We start from the raw sequence: 26,615 nt of genomic DNA on the forward strand, positions 1-26,615 counted from the left end.
GAATAATGGCCAGGTTTCCAGTACTCTCTCTAGTTTAGAGAAATTTCTGAGCTCATTCACCAACTCAGACCACCAGATAATTAGAGGCGATTTTAATTGCCACTATGAACCCTTGAATGGGCTGACCACCACAGTGTCGCAGGAAGAGGACCAAGTATGGGCAATTCCCTTATGTAATTCTTACACCACGAGGGCTTGGACGCCTTTGGTCCTCCAACTTACTTCGATAACTCTCACTTTTTCTCTAAGGGCATGCAATGGAAGGTTTCCGGCAGACAATCCAGGTAAATCTACCTTTGAAAGGAATGGACAAACATCCATTATTGACTATCTAATGCTTAGCTTGGGATTGTGGTCCAGGATCCTGGATTTCCAAGTAAAGCAACGATGCGAAAGCGACCATAACCCCATTGTTGCAACTATGGAGGGCTTTAGCAACAGCCGACACCCCGGTACAGACTTGATCCATCCAACGGCCCTGGTTACAACCTGTGGTGCTCGAAGAGTCAGATGGGAGAAGATTGTCCAATCCCAAACGGAGCTAAGTGATATGTACAGGGAGATCTATCCCCTCTTGGAGAAGACACTGGGTTAAGCCGCTATGGGAGAGGGCTCTCTAGACCAGGCTATGATAGGATCTACACATGTAGAACTTTGCGGTATCTTGGAGACCCATTTCCATCGGGAATCCAGGAGGAAACCGCTAGCCGTGAGGGGGAATAACTCTTGGTATAACAAATCCTGTAGGGAAGCTAAGCTAGCCCTTCTATCAAAACTAAAAAAGGGAAATAAGACACCGATTAAGGAAGCGAGGGTATATTTTAAGAAAGTCACCGAAGAAGCTAAAAAAAAATGGGAACTAAACAGATGGGAGGAGATCTCCTCTGCACTAAAGAAAAGGGACTCGAGGTCCTTTTGGAATCTGGTTAAAACTGGGTCATCAGGTTCCCGGCAAGCAGTTCAACCTAACTTAGGGGAGGAAATATGGTGTAGCTACTTTGAAGACCTTTACGCCTCTAAACTATCAGATCCAGATGCTCCTTCTCCCCTGCCAAACGAAACCTTATCTCCTTACCAGGGGGTGGTCCAAATGTGCACGCTTGCAGAAGTTAAAATGGCTTTGAGCAAAGTTCTCCCAAACAAAGCCCCAGGTTTAGATAGGATCCCAGGTGATCTATTTAAGAGCGAGCCGGACATCTGGGTTCCCTATCTACATGCCCTTTTCAATGCAATCCTGGCTGGAATGCCGTTACCGCCGACATGGGCCGGTGCCGAGATTATACCCATTCATAAAAAGGGCTCACCCCTTGATCCGGCAAATTACAGGCCGATCAGCCTAATTGACGTGGCCCAGAAGATCTTTGCGCGTATTATATTAGGGAGACTCCAAGTATGGATGGATGACTCCAACATTTTAACACCACTCCAGGCGGGTTTTAGAGCCAAAATGTCAACAATAGACCAACTGTTTAGATTACAGATGATCCACTGGAAATCCATTATCTTAGAAGGAGGCAGCCTTTATCTCTCATTTGTAGATTTAAAGTCTGCCTTCGATATGGTGGATCGCCGACAGTTGTGGGAGCTGTTAAAAGGGATGGGAGTGCCCCTCTATTTATGCCATTTACTTGAGCGCTTACATAAAGACACCTTCGCCAGAGTTAGGTTCGGCCTAAACGGAGAACTAACTTCCCCGTTCCGAGTTGAGAAGGGAGTCAGGCAGGGTTGCGTATTAGCGCCAACCCTCTTTTCTCTTTTCTTAAACGGGCTGGTCGAGGACCTCCTGGCTTTAAGAGATGTAGACGTACCTAGGCTGGCGGGCAGGAAAATACCTGCATTAATGTTCGCAGACGACACCCTGCTCCTGTCCAGGACCCTTATGGGGATGGAAAGAATCCTGGATGGATTCGCTTCATTCTGCAGGAAAAGGAACCTGGTCATCAATGTGAATAAGACTAAATATATGGTTCTTCATGCGGACACTACAAATCGCCCCATGCCAAAATTGGATGGCTTGCATTTAGAACGGGTGACCATTTTTGACTACTTGGGCCTAACACTTAATAATAAAATGAATTGGGGCCCCCAGATATCAAAAGCAAACTTAAAATTTACACAGATAACAGGGGGCATCCTAAAGATGCATAAAGATAGTCCATTAAAGCTAATCAGCCCATTAGTAGAGGTATACAAGGCCCAGGCGAGAGGGGTGGTGTCATATGGTGCTGAACTTTGGGGCCATAATATGGTCCAGATTTTAACCAAGTCAGAAAATCATTTTATCAGACAATTATTGGCACTACCCACGAGTACCCCCATGCAGCCTCTCAGGATGGATCTGGGCATACACCCAATTGCCGACCTGGTAGCCTCACGTCCGGTCATGTACTGGCGTAGACTATGGAGCACTCCTGAACTTGTCAACTTTCGGGAGGAATTGAAATCTATTTTGTTGCTCCCAAAGGCAGGTGCCATCCCGTGGCTAGCCTATGTAAAAAAATCTTTGAGGGCAATCGGGAAAGAAGACCTCTGGCACACACCTGAGGAGTTATGCCCTATCCTCCCAAAAAAGACTCTGGCTAAAGCCTTGGAGGAACATAATTTGATGCAGGTCCTACGCACAGAGAATAGAACTAATCTGACCTCGGCATTTCTCGAGGTGAAAATCGGATATAGTTTTGAGCCTGCACTAGACTTGATTCACCCGCTAACCGCCAAGAAATTATACATGCAATTTAGACATGGATCACTCCCCCTCTTTTGCAGAACAAGCAAGTGGGTTGGTTTTAGTAGACAGCCTTGTCCTGGGTGCGGTGTTGGTGAAGAGACAGAGGTTCACGTCATATTCTTCTGTACAGCCTACAAAATCCCCCGTAGAAAATGGATTATCCAGCTCGCTAAAAACTTGGGGGTTAGGAATTATAGAGATTTGTTCAGGCTGTTGAAGTATGACCCATCCCTTTTATTCGTCACAGCGATAGCTACATTTTTATTTTCAATGTGGTTAATTAGAAAACGCTTAATACCACGATAAGGTATATCTCTGTACTATTTCCTTTTAAACATAGTGATAAATTTGCTGTTCTGGTCTAAGTGTATGCTTACATGCCTTTTTATCCACACTTTTAATGTTGTATCTTTTTATTATATTTATTGTTTTAAAGTATTGTGATGTATGAACTTTTATGGCTGACAGCCGAAATAAAGTTTTCTGACTGACTGACTGACTGATTCGCGCAGGCCCCCTCCTCTCTCCCCCGGCTGCCGTGCGAGCTTGTGCTTGTTTATACTGTCCAAGAATCCCCTCCCGAAAGGCTGCAATTGCCAAGATCTTTAAAACTGCATGTGGCGTGTGTGAGTGCAATTAAATGGATGCTTTGCGGCCGTTTGCCAGTAAATAGCGCCCACTGCCTGCACATATCTGGAGATAGGAATGCAGAGATTCACTCACTAACAGATCTCACACACCTTTCCTTCTCCGTGGAAGAACACTGTATTTTCCTTGCCCTTAGGGGACATATTGCTTATGCACACACGCCAGCCACTGTGTGATGCGGCTACTTCCTCACCCGTGGGAGGAGAGCGCTAAATCAGAGATATCATATCCGTAGTGTGAAACTACTGGGCGGCCAGGCCGGCAACACCCAGAACTGAGCTTTCTACGAGTAACTCCAACTCAATTTAAAAGGACTTTGGCTGCAGAAACCAGATTTGCGAATCCCATATTACAGATACACACCCTTATGGTCCATGCCTCTGTTACAAGAAATACCACAGTTCACCTCTAGGAACCTGGGGAAACAGCATTCAAAATAAAGCCTTGCAGAATGTGGAATGCGGTAAAGATTGTACAGAGCTGTGTGGGAGTCCCAAATACAGCGACGTTAACAACAAGCATTGGCATAGCCAATAGGTCTCGCCTTTGGGACCTTATAAGTGTTTAGCAATGCAACAGTTGATGTTGTTGCACCAAGGATATTGTGCTGCATAACTAAATACCTATAAGGCACCAAAGGCGAGACCTATTGGCTATGCCAATGCTTGTTCTAACTATTGCTGAACATAAATTTAGAGTTTTTAATTCTATGACAAGAGGCCCCACATGTTGGGGAGCACTGTTGAATACATCATTCTGTGCCCCTCGGTCTATGCAAAATTGTAGTCCTGCGTTTTTTATGTGCTTCATGCAACATGTCATGATGCCAGCATTAGATGCTTCCTATTTTCCTGTTATTGTATGTAGACCTAGCACTCGAAAAATAATATATACACCTAAAACAACCCAGACCTCTTGATTTTGCAGATGCTTGTAGCAGTATCAGATGAATGAGATACAACTATTATATCAATAGTTTGTGTAATTACTACTCAAGTTAGTTAGCAATGAGAATTGCAAATTTATCACTTAGGAAATTAGGACATTCAAACATTGGTAGAGTAAGGAATGGGTAGTGGTCCTCGGATTATCTCATTCAGTTATTTTCTCCCCTTCAGATTACTATTCTCTGCAATCAATAATCACCTTCATCCTTTGTCTCTCCACGGGCACTGTAAAAGTCTAGAAATACCACCCAACAGAGACTGCAGAAGGGATGTTCAAACATGAATGGCAAAAACATCCTAGTTTGCAAATGTTTTCCACACATGGATAGCGCTGACGCTGTTGCCACATAATACACTATCTTCTCCATTATCTGATGGTTTGAACTAAAAAATTGTAGCTCGAATGGATCAAAACAACGTGATTTGTGTTGCTGTGAAGTGGAGGGCCCTTTACAAAGGTTGACTGATCATCATACTCACTGCTGTACTTGTATGTTAAACTGGTATTAATGAGGCGAAAGCTTTGCAGAGACTGTTAGTGTGTGTAAAAATGTCAAAATAATAATAAAGTATCAGAAAATGTACCACATTCTGCTGCTGCCTTTCTTTGCTGCATAATTAAGTGAACTGCAACATAATTTTGTCCTCCGTTGCTGCATAATTGCAGTGCCCCCAAAGCAGGCAGCATATGTTTAAAGTGCTTGTTTAAAGTGCTCTGTATGGTACACGTTCTTTGCAGCAGGCATATTAACCCTCGGTGCTAGCATGTACATCCTCGGCCTCAGTTTCAAGTTTTTCTTTGAACAAAAGTCTGGTTAAGTTAATGCGAAGGGAAAGAGGCCATCATCTGCAGGCCCAGACTCACCCTGACTTGCTGACAAGATGGCGCCTGCCCGACCTGCCCGACCTGTTGCTGCCCGCTGCAGCGGTTAACCCAGCGGGGACCTGCAGTTCTTCGGAGCCGTTGGGTCGGACTTCTGGCGCTCTACCGGTGGCGGAGCTGAGGCGGAAACACCGGTGGCAGCGACGTGAGCTCCCGGGCTCTTGGGGTGCTGTGCGCCATCCTCCTGTGATCGGCGGGAGCCCGGCGGGGCTGAGGGTAGATGCCCGAGCCCCACCTCCGACACACCTGACAAGCAGCGAACACCCCCCCTACCTGGTCTTCAAAGTGGAATGGCACTAACCAACGCGACCCGGTGAAAATTGGAGGGAGCGCGCTGCCGGAGGGAGCTGTGGCCGCATGAGCCGGCGGTGGGAGGCTCGCCCGAGGAGCCGAGGGGCGACCCTACTGTGACCCTGGATCGTCGCTGGGGCCTGGGGAGGCCTGCGAGCCGGCAGGGACAGCCGGGTCGGAGACTCTGCACGTCGCGCCGACATCGAGGCGGGCAGCGGCCGTCTCGCGACATGCCTGACTTCAAAATGGCGGCCCATCGGGACATCGCTTAACGGCCTGCGGGACTGCGTGGTAGGCCCTGGGGCCTGAGTTGCTGCCTACTGGAGCCTGGGGGCACCAATCCTGGCGCGGGACATCCTCATTCCTGCTTGCATGGGCAAACTGTGTGTGAAGAGGGGCTGAGGAGGTCTCAGGGCGCGCTGACCCAGACATCAGTGTGAGGTGAGGACGCGGCGCGCGCCTGCACCCGGGCTGCCGCTCCTGGGGACATTGAGCGGCGCCGCCGATGGGGGCCCGGAGGCGGAGAGGCCTGACCCACGGGGCCTGAAATCCTGAGCGGCGATATCTGCTTACTGCGGAGGTGTTGTGCCGCTGGGTGGATGAGGAGATCAACGTGAGACGGAGGACGAGGCTCCTGTGGTTGGTGTTGAGATCGTAGCCCCCACTGAACAGCGGGGACGATCTGCTGACTGTGTGCTGGGGTGGGCGGCTCCCACGGCCTGGCGGCAGCCGGGATACGCGCGCTACCGGGGAGCGGCCCCCCGGAGCTGACTGCGACGGCGGCTGAGGCCCGGAGTCACCGCTGGTCTCTGCGAGAAGTTGCGGGCCCTGGGACGGAGGCACGAGACGGGACGGCCAATTGGAAGTCATCAATTTCACCTGCGGGGGACCCGGGTCTCGATAGTGGGGGTCCCCAGGAGCCATAATGGGAAAATCTAGATTGGCAGCGCCTCGACCGACCGGCCCGGGAGGACCTCCGGAGCGGCTGAATCATCGGGGGAGCCCTCCCTGTCGGACAAGCTCGATAAGGTGCTGGTGGCAATAGAGCAATCGTGCCTCTCCTTGGAGCAGCAGTTGGGCACCCTCACTACAGATGTCAACCTCCTCCGCGATGATCGTCGCAAACTGTCGGACAAGGTTTCGGACACCGAGAAGGTGGTGGCGGACCTCCAACCGGCAGTGCGGGCGCACCAGGCTCGCTACATACCCTCCTGGGTCGCGTGGCTAACATGGAGGAACGTATCGATGATTTGGAGGGAAGGTCACGGCGCTGCAATATTCGCGTTCTTGGGCTACCGGAGGGAATCGAGCGATCAGATGCGGTGGAGTACATAGAGACTTGGACTAAATCGTTCACCCCTAGCGATGATCGCACAGCGTACTTCTCCGTCGAACGGGCGCACCGTGTCCCGGCGCATCGCCCGCAGCCGGGTGCCCCGCCGCGTCCCTTGCTGGCCAAATTCCTCCATTTCAGAGATCGGGACATGGTGCTCCGGGCGGCCCGACAGTCGGGACCGCTTCGAGTCGAGAACAGGACAGTCATGATCTTTCCAGACTACTCCAGGGCGGTCCAGCGCCAACGGGCGTCCTTCCTGGAGGTGAAGAGACGTCTGCGGGCGGAGAAAATACAATACTTCCTGCTCTTCCCGGTGCGCCTGAAGATTATACATGGAGGCGCTACCCACTTCTTTGCGGTGCCAGAGGAGGCGCACAACTGGGCAGACCAACATTGCACTGGGGGTCATCGGGCGGAACGCGCCCCGGAGAATCGTATGAGGGCGGATGGCCCTAGGAGACAACGCTCGCGACGACGACATCGTCCCAGTGCCCCGGTGACGCCTCCACACACTCTGGGCTCCCCGGACCTGGAGCAGATAGTGCGGGAGCGGCGCCAGGCCCTTAAGACGGCGGCGGGTCTGTGTCCGACCTCTCCGGCAACGGACATTGAACGAGCCCCCCATCTCTTCACGTCCGAGGAGGAGGGGGACAGTGAGGCGACGCAGTCGGGAGTGGACTCGGGGGCTTTGCCCTCGGTCACCCCGCGAAAAGCAGATGATCTGATATGACTGAACTCTGGCAGAAGATAGAGGGGTGGTCCTGGGGGGGAGGTATCCTCAGCTCATACAATTGTTGGTCTTGGCGTTGCATGCGTCCCCGCGGGGAACTTGGATCGGGGACGTCCCTGGGTGTGGGTCAACATGCCCTGAGCTAGCCATAGATAGCGCGCATAGCCCATGCGTTGAGCCCTCAGCAGACACGAGTCGTCACCCCCTTGAATACGTTGAGGCTCTCGCGTTATTTGAGTAAGTTTGGACGTATCGTCTTTGACGATGGGTCCCCCGCATTGGGGCAAGTTCTGTGTCTCTCAGCCCCGTTTTCCCTTTCCCATACCCAACCATTTTAGGCACCATATCCTTACCCACGAGTCGGAGAGCAGCCGTATTGCTACACTAAAGGCGCGGGAGGGAGACAGGGGGAGTAGAACCGGGTATACCCTGGGGAGCCCGCTGACCCGTCCTCCACTACACAGTAGACACCTGTATTGATGGCACATACGGGAAAAATCACAATTATCACCTTGAACGTGCGTGGCATGCATACCGCGCGCAAGGGATACTCCACATATCCATACCTTAAGCGCCACCACGCACACATTGCGTTTCTACAGGAAACGCACCTCACTGCTGGGGAGGTGGCGAAATTGCGCAGGCGATGGCGGGGGACCATCTGTGCTACAACCTATTCGGCCTTTGCCCGAGGTACCCTTATCTGGGTTCGTCCCGGGGTCCCTTTTCAGGAACAATCACACATAGTAGACCCAGACGGCCGATATGCACTCATGATGGGTCGGCTGGATGGTCAGTTAGTACTGCTGGGCAGTATATATGGGCCTAATGCCAAACAGAATAAATTCTGGGATACGCTGTCTAACCCCTTAAGCACGTACACGCAGACACCATGGATCCTGGGGGGAGATTACAACTGTGTACAGGATATAGCACTCGATAGGTCCTACCCGCCCCATCCGGCATCCCCCGTAGTGACACAGGCACAGCGATTTGCGGCATGGGCACGGCACTGGTCCCTGGCGGACGATTGGCGAACCCAGAATCCTATCGCCAAGCTATATTCGTTTCACTCCAAACCGCACGACCTTCGGGTGCGCCTGGACAGTTTCCTCTGTTCCCCCACCATCCTCCCTCTCGTTACAGACACTGACTATTTGGGCAGAACCATATCAGACCACGATGCGCACCTGTTGACGCTCCGGTGCCGTCCGCCGCATCCCCCGGTCCCGACCTGACGTCTTCCAAGGGACAGTCTAGACGACCCCGTGTTTAAGCAAACGCTGGAGGATCACATTGGCCACTACTTTCAGGAGAACACGGGCACGGCTACCTCACGGGCGCAGGAGTGGAATGCATTTAAAGTTGTAATGCGGGGCGTCTGCATTCGTCACATCACAGGGGTCCGACGGGTCTTGGAGCGCGATATCCAAACCGCGGAGCAACGGCTGGATGAGCTCACCAAACAGACTAATCCGGCTGTAGCCGCTCCGGCCCCGGTAGCCAGTGCCGAGACGGTTTACGCGGAGACGTTGGCCAGCCTGCGCCGGTTAAACTTCGCGGCGTATGCAGCGCGGGCGCACGGTGAGGGAGATCGGACGGGCACACTATTGGCGTGGCTTGTCAAACAGGACTCGAGCCTCCCACCCATCACGGCTATCCACAATACTCAGGGCACTTTAGTATGCTCGCAGGACCTGATTCTGGGGGCGTTCCGAGAACATTATGCATTAGTATATACTAGTCCGCACCCCCCGACGCCGGAGGATGTCATCTCGGAATTTTTAGACCGCACGAGGCTACCCCGCATCGACCATGACACGCGTCAGGATCTAGACGGGCCTATCAAGACGACTGAGATTAGGCGTGCGATGAAGGCACTGGCGACTCGCAAGGCCCCGGGCTTGGATGGCCTCCCACTGGAGTTTTATCACGCCTTCGCGCCCCAATTGGACCCGCAGCTGGAGGCTCAATACAAGGCCGCCCTAGAAGGGGGGGCCCTGCCTCACTCTATGTGTGAATCGGTCATAGTGTCCTTTCTTAAGCCGGACAGAGACCCACTCCAAATGGGATCTTACCGACCCATAGCGTTACTACCGACGGATTACAAGATCTATGGAAAGGTCCTGGCAGACAGATATGCCACAATCCTTCCGCAGTTAATACACCTGGATCAGAATGGGTTCGTCCCAGGACGACACACCTCTTATAACATCCGGAGGTTATTCCATGTACAGGATCAGGTGCGGGAGCGGTTTCCACGGGCGGCGTGTCTGGTGTTAGACCTCGAGAAAGCGTTTGACACTCTCTCGTGGGCATACCTGTTTCAGGTCTTGCGCCGCATGGGCATAGGGCACAGACTGCAAGCTTATACTAGGCTTGGATACTCCGCGCCCAGTTCTAGAGTGCGGATAGGTCCCATGATCTCGGAATCTTTTCCGATCTGTCGCGGCACCAGACAGGGGTGCCCACTATCCTCCTTGCTCTTCGCTATGGCAATGGAACCGCTGGCGCCACGCTCTGTGTCGCGGGGGAGGAATGGGGCATCCCAATAGGAGATTCCACCCACTCGGTATCCCTATACGCTGACGATGTACTCATATATGTCCGGGACATCGCAGCTGACCTGACTTCAATATCACACATCCTACGCGACTTTGAGGGGGTGGCGGGCCTCAGGGTCAATTGGACTAAATCCACGGTCCATCCCCTGACACCGGACGGGGCCCTGTGCCGCGTGCGACTGGGGAGTGCGGATCTCTCCTGGAGCCCCCAAGCGGTACGATATTTAGGAGTTCGACTATATCATACACCGAAGGATATATATGAGGGGAACTACCGAAAAGTGATGGGTGGCATCTGATCTTCTATTCACTTTTGGCAAGGTCTATCACTGGCGGTCCCAGGAAAGATAGCGGTCGCGAAAATGATCTTGGTCCCACGTCTGTTATATCTTTTTTCCAATCTTCCGGTGGTTCCCCCACGTCCCTTTTTCCGCGAGCTCGATACCCTGTTGGGGTCCCTCATCTGGGGTTCTGGCCACAGACATATTGCTTTGGCGAAATTACAACTGCCCCTGGACCAGGGTGGGCTAGCGGCCCCGTCGTTCGAGGCGTATTTCCTGGCCGCACAGCTGCAATGGGTGGTACGCTGGACGGCGGACCGGGCACGGGGAGAGCTGACCACCGCTGCAGGGCGTATTCCAACCTCCACGATTCACCGTTTGTTGCTGCCAGGAGCAGCGCCAATTCCGGGTGGACCCCTACAAGTCAGCACAGCGCGGGACTGCCTGGCTCGTGTGCATCGTATAGACCGAGTGGCGCTTCCGTACTCTCCGCTTCTGCCGTTGGTGGGGTTCCCCAGGGGCCGAGCACAGTATACAGAGAGCGTGTTGCAAATCTGGACAGACCACGCCGTGACAGAGGTGGGGATGTTATATTTTGAGGGGCGCCTATGGACATTTGACGAGCTGGTGGAAGATTTTGGGCTCCCTAGGGGTCAGTTCCTGAGGCATAGACAGCTTCTCACAGACTGTCGCACACAGTGGCGAGTGATTGACACGGAACCCCCCACACACCCGGTCATCCACTCGATATTACAGATGGGACCCGGGCGACACCTAGTTACTTGGCTATACAAGGCCGTACGAACCCTAAGGCAACCCACACTTACACCCCTCAGGGAACAATGGGAACGGGACTTTCGCAGGCCACTACACGACAGGGAATGGATCAGGGCCCTTGAATACACAAAAAAAGTGTCCCGTAACTACCGCTTCAAGAACATACAGTTACATATCCTACACAGGGCCTACCTCACTCCTGAAAAACTGCAGAAATACTTTCCTGATACACCGTTCGCCTGCCCTAGGTGTCTTGAACTGGCTGCCTCTTTCAAACACATGTTATGGGATTGTCCGACACTTCATAATTATTGGGGGGCGGTGCATACCGCCATTCGTGCAGTCACGGGGTTGCAGGACCTATACACATGGGAGGCCAGCGCCTTAGGCATCCACGGGCGACACAAAAATAAGAAGGTGGAGAGGCGTTTTGCTTTCTTGGGACTTATCCTGGCTAAAAGATGCATTACTATGCACTGGAAGGCGCCGGAGGGACCTCCCATGGCGGCATGGGTGGGGGCAATTAAGAAGTGGGGAAAGGCGGAAGAAACGTTACTTCGCACGGAGGAAGCCCGGGGACACCGCAAACACCCGATTTCCATGCCCTGGGCGATGCTCATGCATTCCTTCGCACAAGAAACACTGCCGGCGGCGGACCCGCAAATAGTTGGCTCTCAGGAGGCCTCCGCGACTCCGGAGGGCGGCGACCAGGGGGCCCGGGCACCCGGTGGGCCCTAACCTTACACTGTAGCTGGTACCCTACTCGGCCCATGCACGGACAGGGATTTATACTCCCGCCATCGACCCCTGCCCCTCCCCTCCCTCGAACGTTCCCTGCGTCTGCAAGCACCTAGATCCGCGACAGGCAAGGACATTGCTCTCCGAAGTTAGATGCACAATGTCTATAATCCCAGATAGGGTGCACTCCCCAGTTTATCAAAGATTTTGCCTATGAAAGATCTATTGGTTTTGTCAATGTTTTTCCAGGCATGTTGCACAGCAGCATCAGCTGCTGTGCAACGTGGCTTAAAGTAAAAAAATAAAAAGTTTTTTGACGTGACCAACGTTGACTGCGTCATAGTATTTCTTTTCCTTTAAGTTATGTTGCACAGCAGCTCATGCTGCTATGCAATATATGTAACAAGCATTTTCAATGCAATAGGTCTCGCATTTACGAGAGTTTAAGCTAGTGGCATTGTAAATGACAATGCCTTTTATCTACGTTTTAAAAACTAAAACAAAAATAAAAGGCATTGTTATTTGCAATGTCAATGGCTCAAACTTGCATAATTGCGAGACCTATTGCATTGCAAATGCTTGTTTCTTTGGCTGGCTCTAAAGCCAGGCATACAATGGTTTTGTTATAGGCATGAGTTCTTGAATGGGCAAGTTTCCACTCTAGGTAGAAGTTCCTACTGTATATTAGGGCCCTTTTTGCATGGCACATAGACAGAGTGTACAGGATGAAAAAGTAATCAGAATGTGTGTTGTTTTCGTGGGACCCACTATTTGTTTAAATGTTACTTTCATATAGAACTCAGCACCCTAAAATGATTGGATGCATATCAGCTGTCGTTGAGCTCTAAAATATGTACAGGCTCCACATTGGATGCTGTGGCTATTAAAAGGGAATACTAACTTTTTTCAGGGAGAACCGACCGATACTCCCTGTTTACAAAATAGAGAATGTCTTTCTAAAAGTGACTATTACAGGGCTCCCTCATCTTCAGTCAACCTTGCCGGGTGATAGAGGAACTTCCAATCCCTGCAACACTTAGCAATTTCATTTTTGATATTTTAATTTCAAAATGTGCATAACTGCCTGTTTTTTGTACTCCTAAGATATTCGGACTGGAGAAAATTAATATCCTGGAAACCGACATGCCAAAGAGCCAATGGAATTAGTGTTGTGAGCTCTCAAACAGATGCACAAAAATATAGGGTCCTTATGATAATATATGATTTTTTGCAGCAAACGTTTTCATTTATAATTTTCATATGGCTTAGATTTGCACATTTGGCTTACAGAATACATTAATTCTAGCTGCATTTTGTAGTTATTGATTTGTTCATTTGGATCCTACACAAATTGAGATTAGTTTTGAAGATTAAGGCCCTTCCCTGTTTAACCTCACCTCCATATAGTTTTCATAAAAAAGGGCAGTAGCCTGTGCAGGACCCAGCAGCCAGATTTTTCTAAGCACTTCTTTTAGGGTGTACTGCTTTCCTTGTGTAATTGAATACATGACTTAATTTATGCAGATACAGATACTCCTTCACCCAGGTCCTCCTAGAAAATAACATCAGCCCAAATTGGTTCTTATAGTTCAGTCACACTGTAGTTTCTCAAGATGAAACCTGATTTAAGAATAGCTTTCATTAAGGCCTGTGTGAAAAAAAAAATAGGAAGCTATTCTGCAGATTTTGCTCAATAAATCTAATTTTGTACCTATACACAATCTCACTGACATCACTCACTACTTAACTATTATTTCTAGCAAACGTATACCATTTTAACTAGGGTATTCCTGTAGCCAAGTCACCCACACACAGTAAATGCACTAGCCAAGTACTCCCAGCAGATAGTATTAAGGGTCTCGAAATCCTTTCAGCCATCTCTGTGCCGCGCTAGGCAGGCACTCGGATGTGTCCCTTCACCACATATGACAATTTCTTTAAACAACTGTTCCTATCTCTGCAATTTCCGTGGCATTTTCTGGCTGCAGTACAGAGCTAATTAATACAATTATTCTGTGGATTTCTTACAATCAATACAGCCTAGAAGTGAAAGCCAATGAAGAGATAGGAGCCTAAAGTTGATAGGATCCTTTCAATTCAACTCAGCCACAAGCATGCTGCCACATTTTAAATACACTCGAGTTTTGCAAGCTTTCATAGACAGGCTCGGATAGGTTCAACCGCAGCGTTCAGGGATCAAATGCGCAAAAGAATATGCAAGACTAATGTGGTAGGGAACAGAAAATCAGCAGGGAATGTATAAGGAGCTTTAGAAATGGGAAGGGCTGCTTTTAGAACTCCAAGGAATATATGCTCCCTGTAACCATTCTTCTATTATCATTAGATCCAAACATAATGTAAATGCAATGCAATAGGTCTCGCATTTCTGGGAATTAGAACTTTTGGCGTTGTAAATGACAATGTGTTTTACCTACGTGTTTTGGTTTCGAGTGGATGTATGTAGTGTGGAGTGGAATTATGTAGGTTTAATTGGAATTGTGTGGAGTGGTTTTCTATAGTGGAATTATGTGGCATTATGAGTAGTGGAATTGTGTGGAGAGTAATTATGTAGTAGTGAGTGTACTGGAATTATGTGGAGTGGGATTGTGTGTTATAGAATGTAATTATGTGAAATGGTATTTTGTGTTGTGGAGGGGTATGTAGTTTTGTTTAATTATATGGTGTGCTGTTGAATTTTGAGGCATGATGTGATATTATGTGGATTGGATGTATGTGGTGTGTTGATTTATGTGGCTTGCTGTTGAATTATGTGGCGTGGAATGGAAACGTGAAGATATGAATTGTGTGGTGTGGAAGTGTGTGACACTCAGTGAAAATATGCTGATTAGTATTATGTGACATGGTGTGGAGTGTATTTATGTGCATTGTGATGCCAAGTTTTAAAATGATGAAGCATAATTTGTGTGCTCAATATCTGGAAACGTGCTGCGTTCTTCAGTTATGACAAGGCTGAGTTCATATGTGTTGGGGAGACTTGCTAAATTTAGGGCCTCTGTGTCACGCATGTTCATTTTCCCAGCTGTTTTAGTGCATCTTTACAAGTTTGAAAACTAAAAAATAAGGCTGATGCTGCCTCTGTAATACAATTGCTGAAACTCAGTCAATCCTTCACTAAGAGGTCTATAGAAATGAATAACCAAAAAGAATGGCATCGCTTTAAGTAAAAGCATTACAAGAACAGAGATGCAGGGAGGATGTGATCTGCCCACTGCTGATAATGCTGCCCACAAATCATTTTTCTTGAATGAAGAATGCTTTTTTCCTCGCTAAGATAATATAATCATTAAAACAGTATGATATGTGGCCCTTGTTCACGTCAGCCCCAACAAAAAGGTGGGTAAAATAATGTTTGGGCCTCTATGCCGATATCAATGCTTAATTCTCCATTGAAACCGACTGCAGCGCCTCATAATGGATATTATTGGAGGGAGGGGGCAGGCTGTGTTCAGCATTGTGCTCTTCCTATCTTGAAAACCTCAATGCTCTACGAGCCAGCAGAGACCATGCCCTTAAGAGCCAGCAGCCCTTTGTTATTTAGAGCCAACACCAGCTTTAGGCTGCAGCTTCCATGAATCAACACCGTAGTTATCCCATTTTCCAGCCAGCTTCGTAGTTTAAACCACTGACTTGTCGATCAACCTTAAGAAGGGAGTGAAAACTCATGCTCTTTCCAGCCAGAAGACTGCGTGCCCTTCCCACCTTGCAGCCCTAAATCCTAATGCAGCAGCCACACCAGCCCCCCTCTGTATAAGGGTATCAGATGGCTCCATTACACCATATAACACATTGCTCCAATCCTGGATCTCCATTCAAAAAATGCATTCTGGGAGTTGAAGTCTTAGCTCACTCCAGTTTACCCAATGTAACGAACCTAAAAACAGTACATTGTAAATGACAAGAGCAACACTGGAGCACTGCATCTCGGAGTCACCTTACCTAGGCAGTGACAAGTTCATGGTGTAGCGGTAAACACCCCATCCACAAAATTCCAATGCTAACTTCATCACAAATCTCTTGTTTTTTTACATCAACCATGTCCATGGTGAGCTTGGTAGAGAAAGACATTTTGCTCTGCCACGAACAGCTGATGCAGCTAAGATTTGAGACTTCAGACCTATGCTGCGCTGCACTCCCTCCCCTGAACAGAGATCACCAGCCCCCCGCAGGTCACCTTAATCAAGTGTAAAAAATCCTCAAGGCCTCTACATCCCACATGCCCATTTCTCCCATTGGATGTACAAAGACACATCTCACAGGATAGAAAACTCATATTGGTTCACGCTGGAATTAAATTGAGAAGAGGAAGGAGAGGCAGGGTAAGTTGAATAGACAGTGGTCATGTGTCAGGTGCTACATTTGGCGCTATATCTAAGCAGATTGTTGCTGTATCACTGGCTGGGGTACAATCCTTGTTTGTATAATGTGCTAATGACGTGCCCTTCATTATGGCACACAGCGTGAAGAAGAAGCGCGAGCGGAAGAGGGTCTGTGGTGCATTAGGTTGAGGTCTGTCTCCTATTACTGTGCTGTCTCACTGATGTTCCCCATTTACACCAGTGTGAGCTGTGAGACATACTGCATGTCTGTGTACCGTGGCGACAAGAGACACGAAGTGACAGTAGAATAAAAGTGCACGTGTACGGCACTGGGTTTTTATTGTGCACACTTTTAATCAGTGTTTGTTTTAGGATGGCATCCTTCCGAGAGGCGGGGGTTTGGTTCCTTTGAAGGGGTTAGAGTTAAGTGCCTGTGACAGTGCTACTGCCGGGAAGATCTTGCTGCCCAGTAATGGCGGCGCACGACGGGTGATGCCCCTGGGTAAGTGCATTCATTGCACGTGGGTGCCACAGACCCATAAACCAACCGCTGGGCTCCCGACTGAAGCAACAATCACCCAGCCTGAGCTAAACTGTCCTGAAGTGCAGCTGACACGGATTTGTGAAATCCTTTCACTGACTCTAGAACGTTTTGTGCAAGGTCGCTAAAATGCATGCCAATTACTACAGCGCGGAGTAAGAACAAGAGAAGGGTGCGCTATAAGTATGCCGCGGTCTAGTAAGGGTTAATAGACTACATTTGTTTAGTGTATTCCTTACCCCCATAAAGCAAAAACACATTTTTAAAGCCTGTGTTCTCCAGTTTAGCTGTTCAGGAGTAACAACATCAGGTTAAAAAAGTTTACAAGTACTCGAAAATTAAAATGTAAAGAGATAAGGTAGGTGTCCAGTATAGCACAGTAAAAGGCATCATGCACGTTTTATTCCATTTCACCACTTGAGGGAAAATGCACACACTGGATGCACTACGGAGATGCTCGCAACAAGGGTTCCCAGTCCCAACTCCCTGGATCCCCCCCAATACCCTGGCACCAGTGAGAGGTGGATCGGAGGAGGAGCCCACCCTCCCTCAGCACAGCTGTACCTCCAGGTCACTGCCCATCGCAAGCATTGCATGGCCATGTGTCCCGTCAGATGAGATGCATCCCCCCTATAGAGAAGAGGCAGGGAAGCATCCAGGAGATGGCAGACTGTCACAGGAGGAGGAGGGGGAGAGTGGAGCAACTGGCGAACCATAGCCAAATAAGAAGACATGAATAGCGGAGCAAAGACGGGAGAAAGGAAGAAAAGCAAGTGGCAACCGTTACCGGAGTCACAGAAGTAACAAGAGCAGCCTTGACTCCGCCCATTCCGACGTCATGAATAAATTAATCTCCGCACACCTACCATAAATGTACGTGTTCTTCTCTAATTTATGCATGTAAAGCGCTCCAATATCTGCTGATCGAGCTTGCGCTATATAAAAAAAAAAGCAAAAATAAATGTAAACAACTCACAGGGCTTTTACTGGTCAGCGGCAGGTTCAAAGAGCAGTATTCACCCGGCCGACCTGAAGACAGAGCATGGGCCCCTGAGAACCAGCAAGGCGGGAGGGCTACACGAAACAAGCATTGGACGCGCGAGACGCGATGGTGGGGGGGGGGGGAGAGAAGCGCGAGTTCCTGCGGAGGCAGAGTGGACAGAGTAAGGGAGGGTGAGGGTTGGCTCAATATGGAAAGGAAAAAATTCAAAACACACCATGAAGCTGACGGCGCGTCTGCTAAAATACAAGCATTGCTAGCACCGTGCTGTCCAAAACATGAAGCACGGTGAATATAACAAGCATTGGCCGCACGCGCGCCTCGCGCTTTAAGTTTAAACAAGCATTGGACGCGCGAGACGCGATGGTGGGGGGGTGGGGGAGAGAAGCACGAGTTCTGATAAACTGGTGTGAAATAGCAGCAGGGAAGGGGGCGGAGAGGGGCTACGAGGGAGAGCGACGTAAAGCCATATGGCTGCTTTGCGCGCGTGCACGCCTCGTGCACTGTAGCTCTATGCCAGGGGAAGCACTTTCAAAAACTCACTTACAAAATGTCTCAAAGAGACAGCTTTCGCTGTCTCAGCGAGACCTAATCAAAGAGACAGCTTTCGCTGTCTCAGCGAGACCTAAAAATAGCAGAGGGACAAGGAACACAGCGGATGTGCGGCGGAGGCGAGAGGGAGCAAAAACAGCGACCAGTGGGAGGAGGGTGAGGGAAAGAAACAATGTGCAGCAGGGGATAAGAAGCAACAGACAGCCAGAGGAGGTTAGGGAGAGAAGCAATGGGCAGCGGGAGGAGGGGGGGGAGTTGGGAAAGGAGTAATGGACAGCAGGAGGATTTGGGGGAAGCAACAACAGACAGTGGGAGTGGGACAGGAGAAGGGAGAGGGAGTGCAGAGACATGCATTCTAAAAGCATACATGTAGAAAAGTAAGAAAAAAAGAGTGCCTTGAGGAGTGGAAGGATACAGGCCACAGAAAAGAAACTGTGCTTAGTCCGGCTCCACAGCAGGGACACACACGAAGTCCCAGGAGTAAGCTGAGGTGAGGGGGAAGTTCTGAGCAATAAGAAGAACGGAAACACGAGTTTAATTGGGGCCAACCAATAGTAAACAATGGAAAGTAAGGGGTGATATTCGGATGAAACCTAAAAATACAGGATTCACAGTCTTTAACAGTAAAGTTTTTAAGGTAATGAAATGGCATATTGGCAACATTTGTATTCTGTGGAAAGATCTAAATGAATACAATTGTATTTTTTTTTGGCTAGAGGAGGGTTGGATGGCCAATTCATACTTGGCTGCAATGAAATCTTCTAAAGTTGCATCATTGATATGTTGGCCCAGATTTATAAAATTGTCAAGCGACGCAGTGCAGCAGCCAAAAATGCTGCACTGTGCTGTGTGACAGAAAGAGAGCTGGAGAGCAACATATCTACAGAGATATGGCACTCTTCTCCTCTCTCCCTAGCCCCAGTGCAAACTTTTGCTGCAGAACACCACGCACACACCTTTGTGTCATAGTGCAAAGGTGTGTGTGTGAGCCTGGTGTAGGCTTTGAACTGGAAGGATTCCCTTCCAGTACAAAATACCATGTTTAGACAACTTTTAAACCTGTTCCTACTTTGTATGTATGCTGTACAGCCAGCACACATGCAAAGTCGGGAAAAAAGGAGAAATGAAAACATTTCTCCTTTTAATGCCTTCTTTCAAGTGGTGTTAATGTTTTATGCAAAACCCTGTCTACTTTTGTTAGTAGATAGAGATTTGTATCACAAGCCATAGGTGGTAGCAAGGTAATGCCCATGTACCACCCATAGAATGCCCAATTGATGCAGAGTAAGGCAACGCCGCCCTTCGCGCTGATTTGCGTTACTTTTGCAAATACCAATTTGTATTGGTTTGGAAATGCCCAAAAAGACTTTCAGTCGGGTCTGCGTTAAAAATCAAACCTTACGCAAAACCTTTCCAAATCCAGCCGCTGCTGGGATCTATGGGAGGGGGGTGCGGGCACGCTCAAAATAATATAATTGAAATAAATAAAACTTCTCTGAACTCTGCAACGTCCTCACTCCGGACCTCTTCTCTCCACACAGGAACCGGAAGCAGCAATTCCCTCAGCCAATCCTAGGGCTGTTCTCACCAGAATGAGAGCAGCCCATGATTGGTGGGAGCAGTCTCTCTCAGAGCTCCACAGCGGTCTGGAGGCGTTGTCTTCTCTAACGCAGCTATCTTAAAACAGCTGAATTAGAGATGTTTAAAGTGTGCATGTGTGGCTGGCCATCGTCGTAAGATGACTGGCCAAAAATACATCCCCCCCCCCCTGCTGAGTGACATGCTTCTGTCACTCAGTGGCAGTCGGGCCCCCGTCTTGACGCTCGGGACAGGGGATGAAAAATAAAATGGTAAACAATTACCATTTTATTTTTCATCTTGGGGGGATTTCTTAAGTGGGGCAACGCTACCCCACTGAAACAAGAGAAGCCGCCCCTGTCTAAATCTGTCCTGTTGTATCCAAAGTAGCGAACCAAAGGTGCCATGGGCCATGGTGCAAGCATGGGAAATCGCCCATCCAACTGCTTTTGGGGTAATAAAATGCAGTGATTGTCAGGGTTCAATGCGTCCCTCAGGTTTCTGCCATGGTGTCACTGCACCTGTTGCACTAATGGTAATTACACCCTTGGTTATCCAATGTCTTTATAACAATCTTTACACCCTGTCCATTGTTGCAAAATCAATGCCATCTCCTCATTATGTACTGGAACACTGAGTCATTCCTGAACGACGCAGAGACCTTCGGAACAGACTCTCAGACTCTTGGCAGCTACAATGGGCAGTGGTTTGCCATCTCTTTGGCACCTTCTCTATCAAAGGAGATTAGGCATCGGTTTATGGCCATCCACTTTTTATTACTGCCCTTGATCGAACTTAGATCTTCATGGCTATGTTTTGGAAGTAGCATCAAGAGCTGCTGCCTACGTGGCTCTTTATTGGGTCATTAGCTGATATTCTGTGCGCCTGTTGGGGACTGATCCAGGAACCACGCAGGTGGCCGGGCCATTCTTTATCATGAGGGGCTTTCACCGAGCCTCTGTAGCCACGAGGTACTCCCTTAGTGGCTATAAGATGACAATGACTGCTAACACCGTGCAAACAAAATATTAAAAATAATCTAAACATGTTTCTATCACCCAATAATAGACATAACTATGTTTAATTTGGTGCGTTGTTTTATGACTTGCGCGATTGGAGTTAAGCTGGCCAATTTCAATGTGATACCCTGTTTTTCTGGTAGTGGTGAATTAAGCTTTATCATTAGCTTACTATAATTTATGAAGCGATAACATTTATAGTGTTTACTTTTCTTAGATTTTTGATTACTCATGTGGAGGTTTTGTAAAAGACACTTTAACGCTCTTTTTTGTTTATGTGGTTAGAGGGCAATTTGACACGTCCACCATGTGGCTTTTATATAAACCGGCTTTGCGTTTTAGTCTTTCTTTCATGGTATAATTTTATCTAATCGACAATAAACGGTTAAACTGCCTTGACTCTATGCAGGGATGGCTTGGAAAATGAATGGACTCATCAAGAGTTGTGTGTAGAGGGCTAGGGATTTGAATAGACCACTAGAGAGTGTACTTAAAGGAACATTTTCTAGGCTCTTAGACAAGTATCCAAATGTCATGGAGACCCCACCTAGACAAGATGCTGATGGCTCACAAGCGCACGGCTGGAGTAATAGTAAAAGAACATCGCCTTTCCCACACTAGACCTGTAGCCCCAGCGCTCCAGATATATGACACCAAGGTGGTTGGCGCTGCCCTCGACGGAGCCGAAGTTTGGGGATTTGACAAAACTAGATGAACTTCGTAGAACAGAAAATAAAATCCTAAGAGATCTAGTAACAGCACCAATGTACATCCCCCTTACACCACTACTAATAGATATGGGCAGGCGATCAATAAGTGATGTAGCTAGGCTGCGCCCCTTACTCTTTTGGGCTCGCATTAGGAGGACCCCTGAGCTTTCTCCCTACACAGAGTCCCTCACTGAGATTATCAGTCTCGACACTGGGGGGAAAATTGGCTGGATATGCAAAATCAAGAAAATGCTATTTGCAATTGGGCTCCATGGTTGTTGGGCCAGTCAGGAACCCCCAAGGAGGGAGGATCTCAAACGCCTGTACTGGGAATGGGTGGATCAACAAGAGATCAGCAGATCCAATGTGGGATAGCTGGCAACTGAATTTTACTCCCATAGGCAAAGTAGATATTATGAGCCTTACCTCGACTTAATCAAAGTATCTAGAGAGAGAATACTCCATGTGCACTTTAGGTACGGCTCTCTCTTAGTGGGTGAAATGCTAGTAAAATGGTCCATAAACAACGGAAAAGTCTGTCCCAGCTACAAAGCTCCTGAGGAAAGTATAGCCCACCGACTGTTTGCCTGCCCGGCGTATAAAACACCACGGAGAAAATTGCAGACCCCACTCTATCGGCAGCTTGGTACACTGGACCATAAGGTTGCACTCCGCATTCTTAGGTCAGACTCTAGTCCTTTTTTATCTTGCTGTGTAGCAAATTATTTGGGCCAAGCCTGGCTGATACGGTGGAAAGCACTTTCGAGGAAGACATAGGTTCCACCATGTAGATGTCACCCTGGATTGCAAAGCTACAACAGTACTGTTGTCAACATCATCATGCACAAGCACTTTATTGTTTTTAAACCTTGGTAATTAGTTTGATTAACTGAGAGCTTTTCCTTGTATTGCACTGTGTTTATATATAATGATGAATTATTGCTTATTTTGTAACTAGATCTTAAGATGATTAAGTGTAAACTAAACACTGTATTCTTTTTCAGTTTTTTAATTCATCGGGTATGTTATCTCTGTTTTCATGCAGCTTTTATGACTTTTATGTCGAAATAAAGCTTGTGATGATGATGAAAGTATCCAAATGTGTAACTCAAATCTTGCCCTATCTTAGTCTGAACGGATGTCTGCCAAGCAAGGTATTGAACTCTTTGTGATTGGAGTATGGGTCAAGGAAGAGAGGAGAAAAAGAACTTCAGGGAACGCTAAGGAACGTCAAAGGAAGAACAAATGTTGGTTTGACAAGACACCAAAGGTAAATCATTCAAATTCTTTTTTTTATTGAAGTAGAAAATACAATATCTCGAAAAGAAGATACAATCATGGTTCGAGTCAAAATAACTTAATTATAACAGATAAAACAATTCATAATCGAAAAAGCAAGTCGATGTCACTCATCCAGGCATTCCCAAATTTTCAACAATCTGTTTAAGGATAGAAGGAGCGTGGGTGCACACTGCCTCACATCCCAGCACTCAATTTGCCCCAATGCGTCATGGTAATTTCAGTGCATGGTTACACTTACTTCAGTAGCAGTCTTTCATTTTACACCCTTGTTGGTGCAGCCACGTGTTTCTCTGGATTCATTTCTTCATCAGTAGAGATGATAAACAAGTCGTTTTGGCGGTGATGGAAATGGTGCCCAAAGTCTTCTCAGGTCTCTGTACCACTCATTGGGCACAGATGCACCAACACAAGCTTGTCAGCTCAGTAGCCTTTTCAAACAGAAGGAGGGTGTTAATCTCTTTAAGGATCCTATTCTTGCCACATACAAATTTCCATACATTTTAACCCTCTTTATTTTTGCGAGCCATTGTCTGAAAGTAGGAACATTAGTAGATTTCCAATTAATTAGTATCAAAGATTTAACAATAAGAGTGGCTATGAATTAAAAGTGATGTTGCTCAACAGGAATCTCTCGATGCTGCAAGATTATGCCAATCCAAGCTTCAAGATATCAGGTACTAAGCTCAATTTTAATTAAAGAATATCTCTTTCTAGAAATTATACAGTAAGAGACAAATAAAACAAATATGAAACCAATATCCCATTTTATTTCTGCATCTAAAGCATGCAAATGAAACTGCGGGATGCATTTTATGGATAAACTGCCGAATGCGTTACAACATCCACCAGCTGAAAAGAGGCATTTCCTTATAATTTGCGATGGGACTAGCTTTGGAGCTCAATTGGTTGTCAAACTTCCATTGGGATGCATCAATCTTACAGCTTGTGGTGGGTGCGATTTTACTTACAAAAAAAGGTACCACTTCCTTATATAGTTTCTGATGTAAGATATGATACCAATTGCCTGCGCCGTTTAGAGGCGATACAAAATAGACTTTGCTATTACTCTTGGCTACATCCTTACATTTCTCTTTATAGTCACTGCAAAAATGTCTAATGTGAATAGAACTAAACCGTACATTTAGACTTATATGGGGATATAAACCAATCACCTTGTTCCATTGAATAAAGGAGCCAGCTTGAAAAACAAACCTTAAGCTACCAACATCCCTTTGGCTTATAGTAAGTGCACTCAAGTGTAGCCCTAGTTCAGTGCAATTGGCTAAATGCAAAGATAAATGGAATCCGGAAATGTTAAATTCCTGCCAAATAATATTAAATCTACTAATCATAGAAGAGTTGGATCCAATTCACAAGAGATGGTGTTCTGATAAATCTATATTAGCTAATGATATTTGGGTGGATAATATGCAGTTTAATTTAGAGGAATTTCTGGAGCAAAATATACTACTGCCTCTTCCTTCTCTGGGGAGCTTTAAAGGCGTTTTTTAGAGTCGAGGTAATCTCCTTAAAAGCTAAGCAGACTCAACAAGAGAAGGTGAAGCTTAAGCAATTACAAATCTCATTAGATCTGTCAACTCACGCTTTCATTACACACAAAACCTCGGTTGCAAAGCTAAAGCTAGGCCCAGCAAGACAGAATCCAAAAGACTTTTTAATAGTGGGTGAACTAGTCAATCGAAATACATATTTACAAAAAAGTTACGGGGAAGTGAACATATGGGCTAATGTCTAGCCTGGTCGGTAAGACAGAAAAATAATCAAAACTGGATAAAATCTATTCTCGATTCACTGGCAACGTAGTTACTCAACCGGATTATATTGCAGTGGCTTTTTTTAAACATTCCTCAAATCTGTATTCAGACCCGCCAAACCACACACCTGGGTCTATTCATAACTGGCTGGAAGGTATTGCCTTACCAACCCTGTCAAGGATAAGCAAACAATTATTGCTGCACCAATTACTTTAGCAAAAGTGGAAAATGAAATCAATTCCTCTTCTAATTTAAAAGCCTGCAGAAGTGATGGCTGACCAGCTGAGGTGTATACAATGTTTCTGCAGCAATCAACTAAGATTTTGTGTACTTTGCTCAATGAAATCCTCACAGGCAGCAGTATCCGTAATGCATTCACTGAGGTTGTTATAGTTAATTTTATGAAAAAAAGAGAAGCCATCTGAGAATCTGAATTCTTATTTCCCAATAAGCTTACTGAAAAGTGACTATAAATTGTTTACAAAAATCTTAGCAAGCAGATTGGCCCCATTAGCTCAAGCCATGATCCATGAAGATCAGAATGGATTCATACCAGTTAGATTGATTTCTATTAATACCAATTAACAACATCAAGGCAGCAATTATTATGATTGATGCTAAAAAAAACCTTGAGCTGGTCCAGTGGGAAGTGCTATTCGCAATCAGGACCAGATTTAAGTTTCCAACCAGCTTGGTGCAACAATTGAGAAATTTATATAAAAATGCTGAAGCAAAAATCATAATTAATTCAAAACTAGCCAGATGAATTGTCGCAAGTCGAGCGACTTGACAGTATTGCCCTATGTCTACCATCCTTTTTTCCTTATTTGCAAGACCTTTGGCTTGTGCAATTCGCCAAGACAATAACATTCTATCTCGGGTCACTGGAGCAGCAAAACTGAAATTGTTTGTGGATGACATGATACTATTTTGGCTGCGGAACAAAAAAGAATATAAAAAATGAAATCTCCAAAATAGAAGAATTCACCGGTATTGGGGGTAAAAAATCAATCATTCAATGTCAGAGGCGCTTTTATTTAACAGTACCCTGAAGGTCTTACCTATAGGAATGCAAGTCCATTACTCACCCTTTGTTAGATACCTGGGTATTTTTGTTAAAAACAGTTTTGGTGATCTGTTTAGCCTAAATGATGTCCCAATACTAGTGAAGGTGCGCAGGCTACTGAATCAATAACAGCTGCTACTGTTAACTATTCTTGGTCCGGCCGCATGATCATAATGGTGTTATCCAATGTCATGATTAAAGTTCAGCAATCTTTATTTTATTAAATAGATTAAATATTACAACATATTATATGGCAGGAAAAGAAACCACGGATCAATTTACGGATGCTACAATTAGATCGGGAAAAAGGAGGACTGGGGGTTCCCAGAATTAAAATGTATCATTAGGCAGTCCTTTTGGATATGTTAACTTGAGATGCCATCATCAATAATGGTCACAACTGTTTACCCTAAGATAGGATGATAGGGAAGAAGGATCCAAGAATTTCACGTTTTGAAATATACCCAGACTCTCGAAAAGGTCTTGATATAAGATGCCACATATAATAATAACAGAAGGTCAATCAAGTGGCAAGTGGACGATGAGGTGATGGTAAAGAAAGCAAGATTTGTGAAAAAAGGACACTGAAATTTCTTGGGACCTTTCAAAATGGTGGACGTCAGAAGGAATGTTGTCGTAGTAAAAACTGGTGATGTATGGAACATGTCTAGACTGGTGGTATCTAGTGTGGGTGATGTACATTCCTGTGGAAGTGGGGAGCGCACTGGATGCAATAATTCTGGATGGGGGTTCTGGATGTACAGAATCTATCTCCAGGCATAACACGAAAACTCCAGTTCAGATGATGGTTT

The sequence above is a fragment of the Triturus cristatus genome, chromosome 3_2, assembly GCF_964204655.1.
Source record: "Triturus cristatus chromosome 3_2, aTriCri1.1, whole genome shotgun sequence".
Lineage (NCBI taxonomy): Eukaryota > Metazoa > Chordata > Amphibia > Caudata > Salamandridae > Triturus > Triturus cristatus.